Source organism: Ambystoma mexicanum, chromosome 4q (assembly GCF_040938575.1).
Source record: "Ambystoma mexicanum isolate Mex_15411 chromosome 4q, UKY_AmexF1_1, whole genome shotgun sequence".
Classification (NCBI taxonomy): domain Eukaryota; kingdom Metazoa; phylum Chordata; class Amphibia; order Caudata; family Ambystomatidae; genus Ambystoma; species Ambystoma mexicanum.
The window spans coordinates 1,140,569,032-1,140,588,749 of record NC_090928.1 but is presented as its reverse complement, the minus strand read 5'-3'; the positions used below and the strand labels follow the sequence as shown (position 1 = coordinate 1,140,588,749).

Sequence of the window (19,718 nt, the reverse complement as noted above, 5' to 3'; positions counted from 1 at the left end):
AGTCCATCCTTATACCACACCCGTTCTCTGTTTTAGGAGTGTGCAACTCAACTATAGGCTCGACAAAAGTGCTTCACATTGGTTAATAAAAACCCATTTCTCATACCTCCAGAATGTCTGGCGTAAAATGATCAATCCAAACAGTACAATGTGTAACGTGCTTCAAATGCAGGCACTCTTCCTAAGTGCGGCGGCTCTGAATAGGAGCTTGTCTCAGTGTGTCACTGTACCGTAGCCTCATAAGTAAGGCTAGGTCAGGACCTATCGGGGTAATGGAATGAAAAATAACATATCAATGGTGGTAATTAATAGTGTGACAGACGTGCTCCGACCATTTTGGCACACGCTGGGTGTTTTTAGGGTATAGTAGGTGGGATGTTTAGGTGTACAGCTACCTGTAGGACGTGGGTGGGTGCCTCAACCTACTTAAAGTTCGTCACAAGTTTCTTTGCATATGCTGGACAGGGGCGGTGTTACCAGGAGATAGAAGAAGAGATGCGCATGCGTGTACTTGTGCAACAGACAAATGTCCGCTCCCACAACTAGTTATAGGTGGTTCACAAGGTGCGGACATGCGGTTCGTACTGGCGTGGTACAGTTGCCTCCATTGTGATAGGCGGATAGGCCGGGCAGGTGCAGTGTCAGTAGGACACCTCCCTTTTCCTTAATTGCGATAATTCCCACCAGTACTGTACGCCGCTGAGTCATAACTGCATTTTAAAACCAGGAAAAGGCACATGTGCACTCAGCAACAACTTACATATAAACGTTTACTTACACACATTCATACATGCCATTAGGAAAGGGAGGGGGTAGCAGAAGTGGATACTTATTGCGGGTAATTGGGGATTTGCACAGGTTGGTCGTGAGGGGAGGAAGGGATTGAGGTAGCAGCATAGCGTCTCTAATCACACGAATTTTGATGGGATGGCAGGCTGTGAAATGGTGAAGGGGTACACATGCAGGTCGGGCAGTGGTATTTTAATTTGACCATATTATGTCCTTGTACGTCATCTTTTAAGGTGGCAACATTGTTCACCAATTCCTCCATTTTCCTTTCCAGGCTGTCCAGTTTGCTATTTACAGAGCTTCTTTTCTTACCTGTGCCCGTATGCTGTTGTCGAAAGGGTGCTGCTTGTGCTGCCTTGCTTTCCTTTCCAATATGTTCACTTGAAGAAAAAAATCTGTTAGGTGTACATGAAGCAATAGATATTACATATTTTACGTTTCAGACAGCGGTGCGTACCAATGGGGCTACTATCGTAGGTCATTGCATCATGAGGGGCATTTTCTTCCAGCACTCTAAGGTGCTTGCCATTGCTGTGTAAAAAAAGAAACTTTATGCTTCTCAACTGTTGTATACTGCACCACCTGTGCAATTATCAGACAAACTTTAGTGTGCTTACTACCTTGTAGTGACGTTCTGGTTTTAGTACTTTCCAGTCCTTAACCTGCCCGTTCATTCTTTGTTACCATGTAAAGCAGCAGTGCGGTAAGATTGTTCATGCAGACGTCACTTCTCTTGTTGGTGCATTCCATTATGGTGTCCCTATGCAATTGTGCTGTTTGTTTCATAAGTACACAGTTTGCAGACCTCCTCTATTTTCCCTTGCACTTCATGCACATGATGCTGTTTGTATATGTTCCTTGAGTTTGGTGATGGTACCACTAGGTAAAAAAGCCCTTGCCTTTCTGAGCAGGTTGGATGCCACCCAAAGTCCGAAACCAGACTCATAGTCCGCGACTGCTGTGCGCATTAACATGGTGCCAGCAGTTTCAGTATGTTCTACAGTACATCTTTACAAACTAAAGGTATCCTGGTAAAATCATATGAAATCCAGTGAATAAAACATTGTTAAAGGGACTATATGGTTAAGTTTCACTAGTAAAAATCGGTTCCATGTGTTAATATCCCTGCAAAAATATTGTGATACATATTTTTGCGGCGATATTGACCCATGTCCCCTGCGGGGGACACCCCCATAATCCCTGCATTATTTAAAAATGTGCAGGGGACACCCCCGCAACCCTTGCACCCACAAAATATCCTCCCCAAAAATATCACCTTTGGCGAGACAAACGGCCATATGTATGGGGATATTTTGTAGGGATACCGTAAAGGTTCCATTTGTTAATATCCCCGCAAAAATATCGCAATACAAAAATATCGCCATATTTTTGCGGCGATATTGACCCATGGACTAAATGGAAATATGTTGTTACAGGGACGTTATGGTTACAGGTAAATCCCAAAAAAAATCAGAAATTCGCCATTTAGGGTGAGCTAAGCAACCACAACTCGCGCTACCACTGTGCACTGCAATGACTAACACCCATGACATCAAAGATGACCTCACATGTCATTGATGACATCAGTCAACTTTGGTGGCACTTCAGATTGTGCTCCCCAACCACAGCAGCCAATTGAACCACAACTCGCAACAAAGGTGTCAGAAAACATGGGAGCAGGGTAGGCTGAGGAAAGCAATGATTCTTTAAGGTGCACGCCGAACCTCTCTTCAGCTTACAATAGCTTTAATGAGGTTTGATTCTGTAAACAGTGGCAGGCTTTCACCTCCTGTGACCTACCTAGTTCATAGCTACCTGTGCGGCTTCCGAGTCTCCCCTCTTATGGGGACCTTGCAGTCCCTGCTCACTTCAAAGCCATGACTAGGAGGCTGCAGTGTCCCCAATGGCACTCCCCAAAACCAGGCATTAGGGCCATACAAATCCCTTAACATGTCTGCACATTTGAAAGGGCAGGACTGCTGTGAATGGCAGCATGGCCTCTAATTTTACATTGAAGGTTTGCTTCAGCAAGCCCCCGCACATCTCCCACATGTACATCTGCACCTCTCTCAAGACTTTTAATTGGAGACATTAAAAAAATCATCCCCAAAAAGGGGTTTCTTTTCTTTTTGTGGAACTTAACATTGTCTGTACATTGTGAATAATCACAAGCTGCAGGTTGCGTTTCTTTCAAAGAGGATGATTATTCTTACATTAATTAGCATTCAGTTTCATTCTGAATGGGGGAATATAAAGCTACAGTTATACAGCATTTGCTTAACGTATTTGGACAAGTATTTATATATTTGTCAGATTGGTTTGTTTTATTTTTTTTTACAAACCTGAGTTAAGAAAAGATGTGGTCAATCAAGGGCCCAAATTGTATATTGGGTTGAAATCCCAGCTTTTCTCTGTAACTAAACTGTGATCTTGGGCAAATCATTTTTTTGTACTGCATCTGATCTGTAGGTCTGTTTTTCTTGCTCTTTGTTGTGACCCCCTCCCTTTCTTTGTTGTGGCCCCCTCCCTTTCGTGTCAGCCTCCCTTCTGCCTGCCCCCTCTGCATGGCCTCCCCTCCCCTGCCTGGGCTCCTTTCTCTCTACCCCCACCTGCTTTTCTCCCTGCACCCTCCATGGTGAACTCTCATCTCACCTATCTTTTCTAACTACTTTTCTATCGACTATCCTATCCTCTCATTAAGTCTGGCAGGAAGAAGCTCAAAGGGGACATCCTGGTCTCCATCCCAGGCCTCCCTATCGCTGATACCTTCACCAGTGCATCCTCCAATCAGACCCTTACCGACATACTGTTGTTCCCTCTCCAGGCCTATGGACCCCCCATATGGTCTCTGTTCACTCTCCTTTTTCCTCTTCTCCCATAAATGGTGGTACCCAGTGGGAGACATTCCTGGCCCCTTTCTACTCCTCTAAGACCATCATTTATGTCTGCTTAAATGACAATGTCTTGGTCAAGGGCGCTCAGTGTAATCTCCTCAACTCTCGTTCAGCTGTCAAACACTCCTCTGAAATCTGCCATCTCCTGGAAGAGCTTGATTTGGATGTGCACATCCAGCTTTGGCACGTGTTTCGACACTCTCCTTCCCGATGTGTCTTGTCCTCTCCGACCCTAGAAACCAACCATCCTGGTGGGGGTGTAGCCTTGATTTTCCCAGAGTGGATCCCTGCTTCTATCATTCCAATGCAGCACTACTCCTCCTTTGAATGCCTGGTCTGCAGGCTCTCCTTGTCCCCTGTCCTCTCTCTCACTTTGGGTACTATTTACACGCCGCCTGACCAGGTCACCACCTTCCTCTGGGCTGATCTCTCCTCCTCGCTCCTTGCCTCTACCTCCCAACTTCTCCTTCTCAGAGACTTGAACATTCACCTGGATGCTACCAGCCCTTCTTCAGGACTCTTTGGCAACTTCTGCGATTTTCTCTTCTTTCCCGCTGGCCCGACTCTGCAGGGCACACCCTGGATGTTTTGATCTCCTCAGACCTCCCCTCAGACCTCCCCTTCTCTAACACTCTCACCACTCCTCTCTCTTGGGGTGATCACTTTCTCCTTTCTTCCTATATCTCTCCCTCTCCCCCCGCCCCCGGTCAAGCTGACTCCAGCACTGCCACCTACCTTCCCGGTCCTCCAACCCATGAAGCGTGTTTCAGTTAAGGATTGTGCCACTACTTTGTCTCCCCCTCCTGCACCTTTGGCTGACTCACACCCTGAAACAGTCCTTTCTAAACTTCATCTCTCTATCTCTAACACTCTGGATGTCCTTGCCCCTGTGATGATCTGTTTGAAGCCCAAATTCAGGTGCAACTCTTGGTATGATTCTGACGTTGCGCCCTAAAACGCAATTGTAGGGTGACAGAGATTAAGTGAAGGGCCTCAGGTGCACCCCCCTGACAACCTGGCCGGTCTCATGCACCAAAGGCAGTACAGACTCTCTGTCCTTTCTAAGAAGAGAGCCTATAGCCAAGCCTGCATCTCTGTGGCATCTAACAACGCGGTCAAATGTTTCAAAATCTGCAAGGAGCTGGCCAATCCTGCTGCAGTCTCTACCTCCCCTGTTCATTCCCATGCCTTCTGCACGGCCTTAGCCTCTCAATTCACTACTAAAACTCAGGACATCCTGTCCACCCTCTCTTCCTTTACCTGCTCTTCCTCCTCCTCTACCTCCTCCTCTACCACTCCTGGCACATGTGAGGCCGTCTCTCTTCCTCCTTTCTCCTCATTTCCCCTGTTCTGTTCACCCCTGATGATTCTAGACAAGTCCCATCTATGAGAGTCATCAAAGCAGGTTCTCCCCTACTCATCCAGAACAAACGAGGGCCACATTGACACCCTTGCTCCAGCGTTGGCTAATTTCTGCATTCACTCCTTTGCCACTGGAACTTGCTCCTCCCCCTTAAGCATTCTCTTGTGCACCCCCTTCTAATAAAGCCCTCGGCCGATCCTTCCTCTCTGGCTAACTATCACCCGATCGCAATCGCTCCTTTCCTGGGCAAACTCTTGGAAACGCTGGTCATCTCCCAGCTTAATGTACATACTGAATCTGTCGGTTGCCTCCATAACCACCGGGCTGGCTTCAGAGCTGCCAGAAGCACAGAAACTGCTCTCCTGAACACCTGTGAAGACCTGCTCTCCAATCTTGACTCTAATCTCCCTTCTGTCCTCATTCTTCTTTATCTATCCTCTACCTTTGACACGGTCAACCATGCCATCCTGCTCAATCCTCTCTGGGACAACCTTGGTATTACTGATCAGGCCCTGGCCTGGTTGACCTCCTTTCCCACCGACTGACCCTCTCAGATAAAACTGTGGTCTTTCCTCTCATCTTTCTCTCTCTCTACTTGTGGTGTTCTGCAGGGGTCTAACCTCTCTCCCTGGCTCTTCAGCTACTACCTGGCACCTCTTGCCCACTGCATCACTACTTTCTGCTCCAATTTTCAATGTTATGCGGATGACACTCAGCTCTCTCTGAGGCTCCCCACAGCCACCTCTGCTTCTTCTCTCATACCAGACTGTCTGGCCGCAATTCAGAAAAGGTGTGCTGGCAATGATCGCTGCCTTAATGCCAGTAAGACTGAGCTCCTCCTCAATGGGACACCAGCTCCTCTCTGCCTCTGGCCACCCACTCTGGGCCCTCTTTGTGCTCCTTGGTGTCCTCTTCAACTCCACCCTCTTCTTCTCTCCTCACCTCTCTGATGTCTCTAAGAAGTCAAACTATCAGCTGCACCTCCTCAGAGGTATTTTTCCTTTTCTCACTGTCCCCAGAGCTCTGGTCCTCTTTAGGCTCGACTATTGCATCAGCCTCTTTCTAAATCTTCCTGCCACTACTCTTAGACCTTTACAACTTATCCAGAACAGGACTGGAAGACTTATCCTTGACCCCAAACCCAGGGATTTTATCTCTCCAGCTCTTAAATTTCTTGACTGGTTCACCGTGTGTGCAAGGATCAATTTCAATCCATCTGCATTGTCACAAGGCTTTCTGGGGCCTGAGACCGCTCTACCTCCAGCATTCTCTTGCAAAACATCTTCCTTCTCAAGCTGTCCGCTCATAACCTCCAACCCGCTGAGGGTCAGACACTTCTCCAAGCAGAGAGTTGAGGGCAGATCTATCTCCTCGTCTGGGGCCTCCCTCTGGAACAGCCTTCCTGCTTCTCTCAAACTTGAGCAGAACCACCTCCGTTTCTGGAAGCAACTCAAGACCGTCCTTTTCACTTCCGCTTTCTCTCTTCCTCTTCCCCGCTAATGCACCTGACTGCTCCGCGCAGTGGTCACCTGGTCAGCCTCTGAACTCTGGCCAAGGCTCCTGCATGTCCAGTTGCCCCCGCACTGCCTCCGGGCTCCCGAGCACTTAAGGGTCTGTATCTGCAACCCTACAGTCCCTTCTCTCTGCACTTATGAGCCACCCACTGGCTGCACTTCCCCCTTCCCCTCCGCCTGGCACTTCTCCCCTTCCTCGCACCTGCGTGATCTGAATGACACAAGGCCTAGTAAGATCGTTATTTTGTCCTCCCTTGTTTCCACCGCCTTGTCTCGTCACGCCTAGAAACACTTGTGTACAGGCGCGTTATAAATGCCACATCATATCATATGGTATATCTCACTGCAGTTTATCTGACAACATTGTTAGTCCAAAGAAGTGATTCAGTTTATAGTCTAAACTTTAAAAAAAGCCTTAATCACAGTTTCATAGAATGTAAATGTTGAGCTATTTAAAATATTAGCGATTAATCCCATGCATTTCACTGAGTTGTTTTTACTGGCAGGCCCTATTTCCATAGCATCTGTATAGTTTTAACATTCTTACAATTTAAGAGTGCAACGAAATTGCATAACTTTTTTGTCAATGTGCTTTGAACATTTTAACTGTTTGTAATGGAAAAGCTGATTTTTATTCAGTGTGCTCTGAGTGATTGCTAAACCCCAGTGTTGGCTCCTAATGCTTCACTGCAGTGCAGCTCCTTACAATGTCCCACCGCCACCAGCTCCTCACATTGCCCACCAGTGCAGGCACCTCACACTGTCCTCTAGTGACAGCCCCTTACATCATGCATCAATGCCCCAGTGTCAGCTCCTCAAACTGCACACTGGCCCCAACAACAACAACAACAAACAACAACCACACCAACAACCAACAACCACCACCCACCACGCATCAGAGCCACTCCATTCAACCTAACCGCTGAGCAGATCCACACCCTGGACCGGGACACCATCACCACCATTGTGAACATGATACATGACGACATTGTCAGCCTGATTGAAACACGCACCGCCATCTCACCCCTACTGAAGGTAGTGTCTGTGCTCCACTTCCTGGCCACAGGCATCTACCAGCACACAGTGGGGCACTTGCATGGCATTTCACAACCATTATTCGAGGGGATTGGGTCCTCCGACGTATTCCATATCTATGACCGGTAATGTCCGCAGCTGTGCTGTGCTGCGGACATTACCGGTCATAGATATGGAATACGTCGTCGGACCATCCCATCGAAAGAACGTTACCAGGTAAGAAAGTAACTTGTTCTTCTCACGTACGCTTAACCAAGTGCTTGATGCCCTCCTCAAGCACACAGACGACCACATTTCCTTACCACGGTCTGCCCAGGAGATCTCAAACACCAAAGTAGGTTTCCATTCACTGGCCGGCATACCTGGTTGCATTGGCGCCATCGACTGCACCCATGTGGAATTGGTGGTCCCACATGTCATGGAGGTAGCGTACCGCAACCGTAAGCTATACCACTCAATCAACATGCAAATGGTATGTGACTCCAACAGGATCATCACACATTGTTGTGCCGGATTCCCCGGATCAACCCATGATTCAATGGTCCTGCGGAACTCCACGATACCACGCTACATGGAGCGACATGCAGGGCAGAGATCCTGGCTTCTCGGTGAGTCGCATGTTACGCCCATGGAAATGTGATCTGGGTAGGTGATTGAGGTATAGATGCATACTTCACCTGGCTGAGATGGGGGGGGGAGATGCATACTTCACCTGGCTGAGATGGGTGGGGGAGATGCATACTTCAGCTGGCTGGGTTGGGGTGGGGGGGAGAGAGATGCATACTTCACCTGGCTGAGTTGGGGGGGGGGGAGAGATGCATACTTCACCTGGCTGAGATGGGGGGGGAGAGATGCATACTTTACCTGGCTGAGATGGGGGGGGGGAGAGATGCATACTTCACCTGGCTTCGATGGGGGGGGAGATGCATACTTCACCTGGCTGAGATGGGGGTGAGGGGAGAGATGCATACTTCACCTGGCTGCGAGTGCCAGAGGTAATGGAGCATGCTCTTACCCCAAAGCAGCCCAGGCTGGAGCCGACACCTGACCACATAATGCAAAATGTAAGCAGCCCTACCATGTAAATGAAGCAGTGTCGCAACCATTCCACAGCCATCTGCATGTGCACTGTACCAAATCAGACCGCATCCCCCTCAACAGAATGCAGCTACAAGCAATGACTGTAGCCAATGCACGGCACCAAACACCATCAACTGAAAGGAATGTCCCCCATTACTGCGTACAAAGGAGTAACATGAGGGTCAAATACATCAGTACACCACTACACTGACACAGAGGCCCAACTGAATTGCATGACACCATTTGTTGTGCGTAGTGAGATCATCATGAGGCTGACATCAACGGTGCCAGGATGAAAGCATACAACCGCCGTGGACTGACACAGTGCATGAGCACTCACAAGGAACTGGACCCCCCTGCGCCCACTAGTTGATGGCATGCAAACCAGTCCATAAGAGGAATACACACACAGCAGTCACATCGTGTGTCTCCATTCATGCATAGAGATGGGGTTGAATGTAAGAAATAAATGCATGCCATGGTGTCACTTAATGAGGTCAAATATGATGTGATGACTTACACATATATTGTTGTTCACATGCAGGTGATACAGGCTATCCCTTGAAGAGGTGGCTCCTTACCCCAGTCCGGAACTTACAAAACAGGCACGAGGAGGACTATAATCGTGCCCATACACAAACCCGTGTGGTGATTGAGCAGACATTTGGCCTCTTGAAGGCACGGTTTCGCTGCCTCAGCAGGTCTGGTGGGGCACTCCTGTACCGCCATGAGAAGGTGGCAAAGATCGTCATGGCATGTCATGCTACACAATATGTGCATCAGACTGAATGTGCCCCTGCCCCTGAACTGCAACCACCTGACGAAGAGGGTGGGGATGGGGCAGCACCTCAGGGAGGCAGCGATTCACAGGAGGGACGTGACATGAGTCAGACTCTGATCAACCAATGTTTCTAGCACACATGGATGGGGGTGTTACATGGAGATGACACTCGGGGCACTGGGTGTGTCAGGGACATGGACACTGTAGACTGTTAACCAATAAAGCACACGTATGCAATAAGCAATGTCCACACATGTGAATTATGAGTAACCAAAATGTGTATTTAAGAAGCAAAACTAACTGAACAAGCCCTCCACCCCACACACTCTCCCCCCTCCCCCCTCAACTCCCCCACACACCCTCTCCCCCCTCTCCCCTCAGCTCCCCCACACACCCTCTCCCCTCTCCACTCCCCCACACACCCTCTCCCCCCTCCACTCCCCCACACACCCTCTCCCCCCTCAACTCCCCAACACATGGTGTGCAGTACTGTGCACCAGTGGACCTCATGGCACCAGTATGCAAGGCTGTGCCTACTGGCATCCCCCTCTTCCAGCACCAGGTGCCCCCCTGTCTGATCGGCGCAGGTTCCTGCCAGATGTGCTTGGCTGCTCTGATAACTGTGTTGGACGCATATCCCGCATTGCTGCCACCATCTCAAGACATAAATGCTACACTGCGGCCAGTTCTGCACACATGTCCTTTGAGGTTGACTCTATTGCTGACTTCAGGGATGCAGCACATTCCCAAATGTCGTCCCTTACACTACCACATTCAGTAATGTGCTGGGTCAAGAGGCCAGTGAGCTGCTGCTGGCGCCTTACAATGTCCTGGATCCCCTCTTGGGTGTTTGGGGCTGGGTGGATGTTTGAGGGGTTCCCGAAATACTGTGTTCCTCGTGCACAGTTGGGGTGGGGCTAGGAGTTGCTGGCCATGAGTTAGCTGGAGACAGCCCGTGCATGCTGGTGTTCGGGCAGGCTGCATGGGGACAGGTGTGGGAAATGCAGGGGGCCAGTGGGGGGAGTTGCAACATGCAGCACATCCCCTTCCTCGTCATCAGAGATTGCTGCTGTGGCAGCAGTTTCGCCAACTGTGCTGCTTGCAGCCGATGCAGTCCCTTCTGCCACCGACACTTGGTGATGCTGGCTGTTGTAGGTGCCATAGTGGTGGACATAGAGCACATTGGTGCTGTGGCCTGTGGTGTGCTCTTGGCCTTCCGATGTCGTGGTGGTTGGCCTATGCCCCTTGAAGTGTAGGGGCGGTGTTGTCCCTCCTCGGCCCTGGCCTTCTTCCCTGGTGTGGCACCGGTGTCCTCATCAGCGCTGTCAGATTGTATGCCTGTGGGGGACCAAAGGAGGGAGAGGGTTAGTGATGGGTCTACGGGCATTGAGCATGCATTGGGTGTCTGCCTTTATATGGATTGGTAGATGAGTCACATTGGGGGGAGTGACATACAGGTTGCCTCACTCTTGGGTGGGCGATGCATGGAGGCATTTGGATTGCAACACAAATGGGGTGCATCATGCATGTGGACGAGGTGATGCTCTGCACTGCCTGTAGGCAGTATTGCGCTTATGTGTCTGGTGGACCCTGATATACATCATTGCACTGTCAATTCATGTTGACATCATCGTGATGGTATTGGCATTGTTTGATTAGAGGCACCTACCTGCATCGGCTGATGCCGGGCTCCTCTCTCCATGTCCCCGACTCCCTCTATTGACTCGGTGCCTAAGGTGGAGGCACATATCTCCTCCCATGGTTGGAGTTTTATGGGCGACTCTGCACCTCTACCTGTCGCCATCGCGAGGTTTCGGTTGGCCGACAGTATACTTCTCACACGTAGACATAGGTCGTCCCATCGCTTGCAGCATTGTTTTGGTGTGCGGGGTGCGGTGGCGACAGCACTCACTCTCTGGGTGACCAATGCCCAAATCTGCTTTTTGCGCAGCAGCGCTGGTCGGGACATGTCAGTTGCAAACACCACGTCTGCATGCTCCTGCAGTGTCTCTGCCAACATAGTGAGCTCCTCTCTGGAGAAGCGCTCCTGGCGCAGCCGATCTCCATTGTTTTTGACCGCTTTTGGCATCCTTAATTCAAACATGTAGTGGTTGAGGTGTGTGGGAGTTCTGGGGGTCAGATGGCTCCTGATTGTGGAGGATGGCAATGCATTGTGTTTTTAAAGATGGCCGCCGTGCTCTTTCCTGTTCCTGTGCGATGCCGCTACTTCCGGTTCCTCTTATTTACGGTCACCGCTAATAGCGGTTTCCGCTATTTGAGGTGACCGCTATTAGCGGTGACCGCTAATGCCGATGGCTAGGATGCCAGAGGTGCTATTTCCACTGCAGACTATGCCGGAAAGGGGGATTTTTCTGGCTTTTGCGGCATGGCAGTGAGTTCATTACCGGCATGGCGCAAAGCTTGTGCCCGCAAACTCGTAATGGGCCGCTTTTAGCGGTCCATCGCCAGCACGGACACGGTAATTGCGCCATGCCGGTAATGACCGGTACTTACCGCCAGCGTCGTAATGAGGGCCACTGTCTGGAGCTGAGCCCATTATTGTTCCTGCATGTTAATACAGGTGCTGAACCCACTGAGCTACATATTGCCAAAGATCGTTGAAGGTCTAATACAACCCACAGCACAAGAGAGATTTAAACACTTTAATCCAAAATTTCTTGCGCAAAATGGCCCCTCTTCTGTCTTACGCTCTTATTTCATCCCACCCATTTTCACCCATTTTTTCACTTGCCTCGCAACATTCCTTCAGCTATCCCACCTCCCCCCAACGTTTACAGAAAATATACTCCCCTGCCTCGAGGGGTTGCATTATGGAGCAGGTGGCGCCTTGTGCCACACTCTACGCTTCCCCAGTTTTCTTTTAATAAGTCATCCAAAATCCCGTTAGAGATATCTTGGCTTGCGGACCTATTTTCAGGCCATTTTGGGGAACCCTTATTAGCCAATTGGTATTCACAGATCGGGCCAGGTCAGCAATAAGTTACATTCAACCAGTGTGGCTAGTTCAAAGACAGCTCTTCTGATTGGTATAGGGCCCTGGAAAATGTTCAAAACAGCAGCCATTGTGGCTTCTGGAAGTGTGGATCCTGTGTATTCCACACTGCAGAAACTTTGAGTAGGGGCATATTACAACCCTCTTTGGGTCCCCCTGACTCAAGCCTGTGATTGGGGGCAGGAGGTGGTAGGTGGGGAGAGGTTTGAAATATGGTAATCACTTAGAAAAAACAGTTGTGTTAAGTTGATTTATACCGTGCACCGCTGCCAATTTCATGGTCTTCAGGCGCTGATGTGGCTCTTCAAGGAAAAGTGGGTAGGGTTGGTTAGTGAGGGAGAGAGGGATCGGATAGATTTAGTGTTCATCTGTTGATGCACTCAGAACCATGAGCAACTGGCATCTGTGTGCATGTGCTTTGTTTTGTGCACAGGGTTTGTTGTGTCCAGAAGGGCGGCGGCTAATGTTTGAGTTGTTTGTCTGAGGTCGGTGGGTTTGTAGTTTGGTTAGTGATGTGCGTATTGCCTCTTTTGATGGGTTCATTCACTAGCCCTCTGGGCATGTGTTGTATGTGAGGAGTGTGGGAGAGAAGAGGTGGTTAGTGGATTTTTGGTGATCTCTGGTTATTTGTAGTTATGTTATTGTTTTCCATTCTAAATGTATCCCTTGTTTTCTTGTTTTTGGTTTATTTATTTTTATTTTATTGTTCATTTATAACGCGCTTAATACCAGAGAGTGGTTCTAAGTGCGGGATCGGGATTCGAACCTCTGTTAAGCAGCGTTGTCTTGCTTCCAAGACAAACGTGTTGCCCCTGAGCTATCCTTCCTCCCCTATGGTCTGTAGAAGCAGGGATTTTGTGGTGTGAGACAGGCATGGTATCAAGAGAGACACAGGCTCAAAGTTAACGGTTCCCACATCTTTATTTAATACATTTCCAGGGTTGGTGTAATACCAAACTGGCCCTAACTTTGAAGGTATTGTTCCCTCAATTGATGTTTTTAAGGGCTGTTCATGTCTGAAAGTCCAAAACCAAAATCAGTCTGTATCTAAACCTTTGCTTGCCCTCTGTCTTTGACAAAATGTGATATGAAGTCTTCTTAATGAGAAATAGTGGTTCAAAAGGAAGAAATGTAAACCACAGTTGGTTTCAGGTAGTCTTACCAATAGGTGTAGTTCTGCCAGTTCAAAATAGTTAAACTCAAGAGTTGTCCTGGGAACCTTCCATGTAGGACTGTTGCAGTAAGCGAACAGAGTTCAAAATGTCTCTGGGTCTCCTGGGGTTCCCCTCCCCAAGCTTTGATCCTTCAAGCTCCAAACAAAAAGACACAGTTCCTGTTAGGCCTCTCAGGATTCCCTCCCCCAAGTGTAGGCCTCTCTTCACAAAGTTCAACAATGTCTTTAATGGGGCTCTTAGGGTTCCCTTCCCCAAGCCTAGGCCCCTCTTTACGAAGTTCAACAAACAAAATGTTCCTCTTGTCAGGAGTTACCTTTCACTGTACAGTTCTTTCATGGGGGTAGTATCCGCGACTTTCGAGGACACCAGTTCTTTGCTCCTCCCAGGTGTGACCACTCTGACCTCTAACCCCTCTCCTTATTCTCTGGCACCTTTTCTTCGTGTGTGCCTCTTTCACTTTACTGTGCTTCCTGCGCACCTTCTTTCCACCTTTCTGTGCCTCTTTGCTCTTGCACCTTCAGTTTCTCACTGTGCTCTTCTTTGACTTAATTTTCGTTTTTAACGTGCCTCTTGCACTCTGTATTTCCTTGGGTAACTTGCACCCTCTTTATCACGTTCGGGTTACTTTCACCCTCTCTTCCCTGTACGTCTTCCTTCTCTCTATCGCTTTACTGTCTCTCTTGGGTTCGGGTCAGTGGCATCCCTCTCCTTACTTTCGGTCACTCGCACCCACTCTTGGCTGTTTCCATGCTGCACACCTTTTCTGTCATTCTGCTTTGCTTTCTTTCACCGCTTTCCAGCTTTCACTTGCTTCGCTTTGCTTTGACCTTTTTCTTGCTTTGCTCACCAACTGTTCACTTTTCTCATTGCTCCTGCTCCTTCCACCAGCACGCTACTGAGTTTCTTTCTGGCTCACGAAACTCACCAATAGTAGCGTGGTGCTGGCAAGCAGGTCAACTGGGTTTGGGTTGGGAGTCAGGGTCTCACCACCTTCCCGTCAAGACACCGCTGGGTCTCGCACATGTCCCAGGGGAACAAGCACTGGCCTAAACCAGGCCGATAGACTGCCTTCTGTCCCGCTCCGGCTTCCTGGAGACACGGCTCCCTCGTCACGCTGCAGCCTCTCACACACATCGGGCCAGCGTCTCGTCGTCCCACACTCCACCGGTCCTTCTGGACTCCTCTCCTTGCAGCCTTCTGCTCCTTGGCCTCCTGGTTCCATCCAGCAACCCCAGATTGCTCTATAATTCTGGCAGAACCACCCTTTTTATACTGCAGGTGAGTCAATTGTCAGGTGTGCACAGTTGGGGAAAAGTGTCTGATCTTGCCTGTCTCTGTTAGTGGGACAATTGAAAGGTGTTAGATGGTAAGGCTCCCTGTGTATCCCATTTTGTTTCTATGGGTAATGCTCAGTGATCACTATCGCCTCTTCCTCGTCCTAGTACCTATTGGAAATGGGGTGTGATTGGAAATGCCACATTAAGGCTGAGGTAGAGTGGGTTGGTGTATAATTGGGAAAGGGGGAATACCATGTCTCACCCTTGGGTAGTCGCCTCCCAATCCCTAGTGACCCTCCACTCAGGTGATCCTCCCTTACTTGTCCACCCCCCAGTGTCAGGATTCAAAATCAATGGCCCTTCTTGCCCACCTCAATGGAAGATACCGGGGGAATAGGTGAGAGAACACCGTCAGGTTTCTCGCAGAGGGTTGGGTGGTCCGTTCATGGAGTGGTTGTTAAATGGTTGATCAGTGTTTTTGTCAGCGAGTTAAAAAGCAAGGTTTTTAGAATTTTTCTGAAAGTAAGGTGGTCTCTTTATGGATCAAGTTCCATTGTTTGCTAACAAATAGGAAAAGGCAATTCCACTGAATGTTCTTTCCTCGTAGTGTCTTGTTTCTATTTGGAGGTCAGTGCTGGATCTTAATTCTCTCCTTGGCTATTAAGTGATTATTTCACTGCGGCAATGCTCAGGGCAAAATGTCACCACGCTAAGTTCAGTGGTCACAGCTGGTGACTTGGGGCTGCACAGGACATGGTGAAAGGCCATGTCATGGGCAAAGTGTCCACTCTGCATAGACGCACTGCATCCACAGCTGGCAAATTGGAGTTGTTAGGGGAGCCTGTAGCATGGTCATAGTGTCTACTGGCATGGCCACTCGATGCAGAAGGTGGCTTGGAGTTGCCTGGGGCATAGCACCAGCCCATGCACTGAAGGTACATTGGCATATATGATTCAAAACCTCTGAAACATTTAATGAAACAAGTTTAGTTAAAAAGGTTGCTATGGTAACAGCGCAAACCACAACCCCCAAAATCTGCCAGTTATGGCTCCTAAAATAACCGTGGCACAGTCACTGCTCCTGATGCCAACCATGACATCACAGTAGTTGACATGCACGTACCCACGGTTCCTACAAGTCATGTGGCACAAACACAGCTAAGGAGAAACAGTGCCACAGACTGGTTACGCTCACTTGGGGTTGGATTTGAGGCCTGACACAAAGCAGCCTGAGTAGTGTTTGAACATTATTTTCAAGAGGCAATTTTTCATGTCAATAAGCACAAGATGAGACATCATGAGCAGTGCTTGGGGATGGCTGAGCTGCTGCTACTTAGGAACTATTACTCTGGAACCTAGTGGTTGTTCTGCTCTGCAATAATAACATCCCTTTTAAGGAAAGTTTGAGCAATGGTATGTATATTAGAATAAGCACACACTGGATTTCGGTAAGGGCTTTAGAGCTGCTTGCAATTGGATGGTTGCCTCCGCCACCCACCTAACAGTACTTACTGTCCGGGATAACGTGAAGTGTGCCCTTGTGATTGAAGTGGGCTAGGTGAGGTCTCGCCTCAAAGAGGAAAGACTCTGATGTGGAGGGCTTAGCCTCTGAACACTGTACATTGCCGGTAAGTACTATGGCTATCTCTGAAGCCATTGCTGCCCTGCACAGTCGTCCTTCCTTTGCAGACGAGCACACACATCCGAGTTGTCTGGCTCTAGCGGCTGTTGCCGTGTGCAGTGTTCAGCTGGGAGGTTATGACAACTGTCAGCAACCTTTTAGTGAAGCTGTGTTAATTCCCTAAGAAAGGATTTTGACATCCTGTATTTATCTCTTCACCTCTGCCTTTTTCCTTTTATAATCTTTTGACACATTTCTCTCATGAGGTTTGTGCAGCTGAAAAGCACTCCACACGAGCATGTATTCACCACCCCCGCCAGCAACAGCTATCAATCAAGGTTTATGTATTCGCATTAATTAGAAATGCCCGACAAATGGACAATTCTGCTACACGTTAATTTGCTTCTCTTTGTTCATCGTTTCCTGTAATCGATCAGTTGTTGACTCTCTAGTCAATTTTGAAAGGCCCAGGACAGCCCTGTGGGATTGTTATATTTTTATTTTTGTTTATTGTAACTGGTAAAGCCCAATATATTTTATTGTCGCATATAATACAAGCATCAATTAAAGCTCCATGGGAATGGTATGTTTTTTATTTGTAGTTTTATTAATTTGTGTGGAGTGCGAACTATGTCCTAAGTCCTTCAAGCGCTATGAAAAAGAGATTACACATAAGAAGACGAAAGTTAATGCAAAAGTTCTTTTGTAGTCTAATTGTATAGTGAACATTGACACCCTGAAGGCCTTTTTCAGCGCTAGAATGTGATAGGTTAGAAAACCAAATAAATAACAAATAATAGATTGCAAAAGACGGCCAGAAGCCAGTTCTTTGCTCCGAGGGACACCCAACTGTTATGCCTCCAATCCTGCGCAGACAGAAACTGTGTCGGATTTTGGGGAGGGGGCGTTGGAGGTGAGGAGGAGGCGTTGGAGGAGAGGAGGAACATGGACATAATTTCACCAAAATGCCAGGGGTAGCGGTAGCGGAATCGCAGGAAGTGATGTCTTTTGACCCCACCCCAAAGTGACATCACGGGAAGTGATGGAACACAACCTTTCACCCCTTGACAAAACATGAAATGACATCACATAGTGTTCCTAAGTACACTACTATAAATATGGTTACAATGTCACTGTAATGTGATGTACATTTCATACAAGAATGAATCCGCATACGTATTGTTTAAATCAGTGTGTATAAGCCCATGCTGCCAAATTACTGTGATTGCAAGCAGACGTCCAAGGCCAAATGATAATGATGTGTTATTATATAGCACTTACGCGGTTTATATAGAAAAATACACATACAATATCATAACATGTGTTGGTACTCACTTATATAGCTCAGAAGGATGAAAGCCTGAGTTGGCCTTGCTGGGATTCGAACCTGCAACCTGCAGATAATACACACATTGCAGCAGCGAGCGCTCGATCCACTGCACTATCTTACCAGCTAGAGCTATCATACCGACTATAGTAAAAGGAGCAATTACATGTCTGAATGATCTCAAAGCCAGAAAGCAAATTACACTCTGTAATGGATTCCAATAAACTGGTAACTGAAATTTAACAGCAGGCCAGTTCATCTGCAGGTCCGGTGCAAAGTTGGCCACACGTGGATCTACTTTTCATGCTCCAGAGGTTGGCAAAATACATATCATTGGGACGGTTCATAAATGTGTATTAAAGAATTTAGAGATGCGCAGTGAAAGCAGCGCACACACACGGCATCCCTTAGCCTGGGCACTCGTTACCTCAGATGCAAATAAACATCCTTAACAGCATGCCTGCGAGATAGGAAAGACACATTACAACAAAGCATTAATTGTGGCACAATGACATCAAGAGCCACTTCCTGTGCTATGGTCAAACATTTCTACACTGTACACAGGCTTTGTTGTTTAGGCACAAGGATTTTGTCAAGTGACCGAGGACACCGAGATTAAATGGCTTGTGATGATCGTAACAGAGACAACGGCAGAAAAAAATATGCTATAACTGCAACTTGCAAAACGCTAAATTCATATAGTTTTTGTCTGCATTGGGAATTTGCGGTGTTTAAGAACAGACTAAATCAGTGACTTACCCCCTGAAGTGTGCCTAAAATAAACAACCGTTAATGAGTCTAGAAATTATTGTATAGAATTCCAGAAAGACTATTTGTTATTCCTATTCTTTCTTATTTAGGGTCACTGCTCAAAGTATTACACTTGTATAACCCCCTGTTTTTTTAAGAGGCCTGCACAAGTAAGCCATCCACTGAAGAAACAAAGAGCCACATGGTGCTGGTCACAGCCTTAGAGCTTCCGATCAAAAAAATAAATAATAAAATATTTTTTTTCTTTTTTTAGGGGTAGCAAGGTAGAACACAGGGGCAGCAAGGGAGACCTCAAGTGTCACGGTTGCTGAGGAATATGTGACAGCAGACCATTGGGAGTACGAAAACACTGAGAAAGTTGTGACTTGAGGTCAGGTCTAAGCCGGCTAAATTGACTATTTGCTCAGTCCAGGTCTGTTAAGTTATTCCTACGCAGATGACACCCAAATCACTGTGCGACTGAACCTTACCGAATCTGAATCAGCTGATCAACTGAAAAACGGTTTACTAGCCATTGTGGAGTGGATGTCAAAAAATTAGCTCAAACTTAATGCTGAAAAAAATGACGTGTTGGTAGTGGGTATGACCACCTGTTTTGGACGCCAGAGTTTTGGCTGGAGAGTTTTGGTCCTTTCCCTCAGCCGGCCTCTTCGGGGAAAGATTTGGGTGTGAAAATGTCAGCCTCTTTCTTTGGCTGACCAGGTTTCTCGGGTATGCCAAGAAGCCCATTTTAAGTTCCGGACGCTCCGGAAAGTCCTGCCATGTATTCCAGTAAAGTTTCATGCGCCTGTTTGTTCTTTAGTCATTAGCAACATTGACTATTGTAACTCTCTGTACCTGGCTCTCCCTGAGCATCTCTTGCAGCGTCTCCAAGTGCTTCAAAACGCAGCACCTAGAGCCGTTCTTCGCCCTCGCCCCCTAGGGGGGGTGTTCACATGACTCTGCTTCTAAGGCAGCTTCACTGGCTTACAGTGGAGCATTGCATTAAGTTAAAGACGTTGTGTATTGTACACACGGCCCTTTACAGATTGGGTGCTGAATTTCTTCAAAAGAAGTTTGGGTTGTATACACATGCCAG

General features: G+C 47.9%; 1 protein-coding gene across 3 annotated transcripts in view; it reads left to right on the top strand.

The window, feature by feature from the left end:
• Positions 1 to 19,718, top strand: part of BABAM2 (BRISC and BRCA1 A complex member 2) — a 1,270,030-nt gene that overhangs the window by 601,657 nt on the left and 648,655 nt on the right. The window lies entirely within an intron of this gene.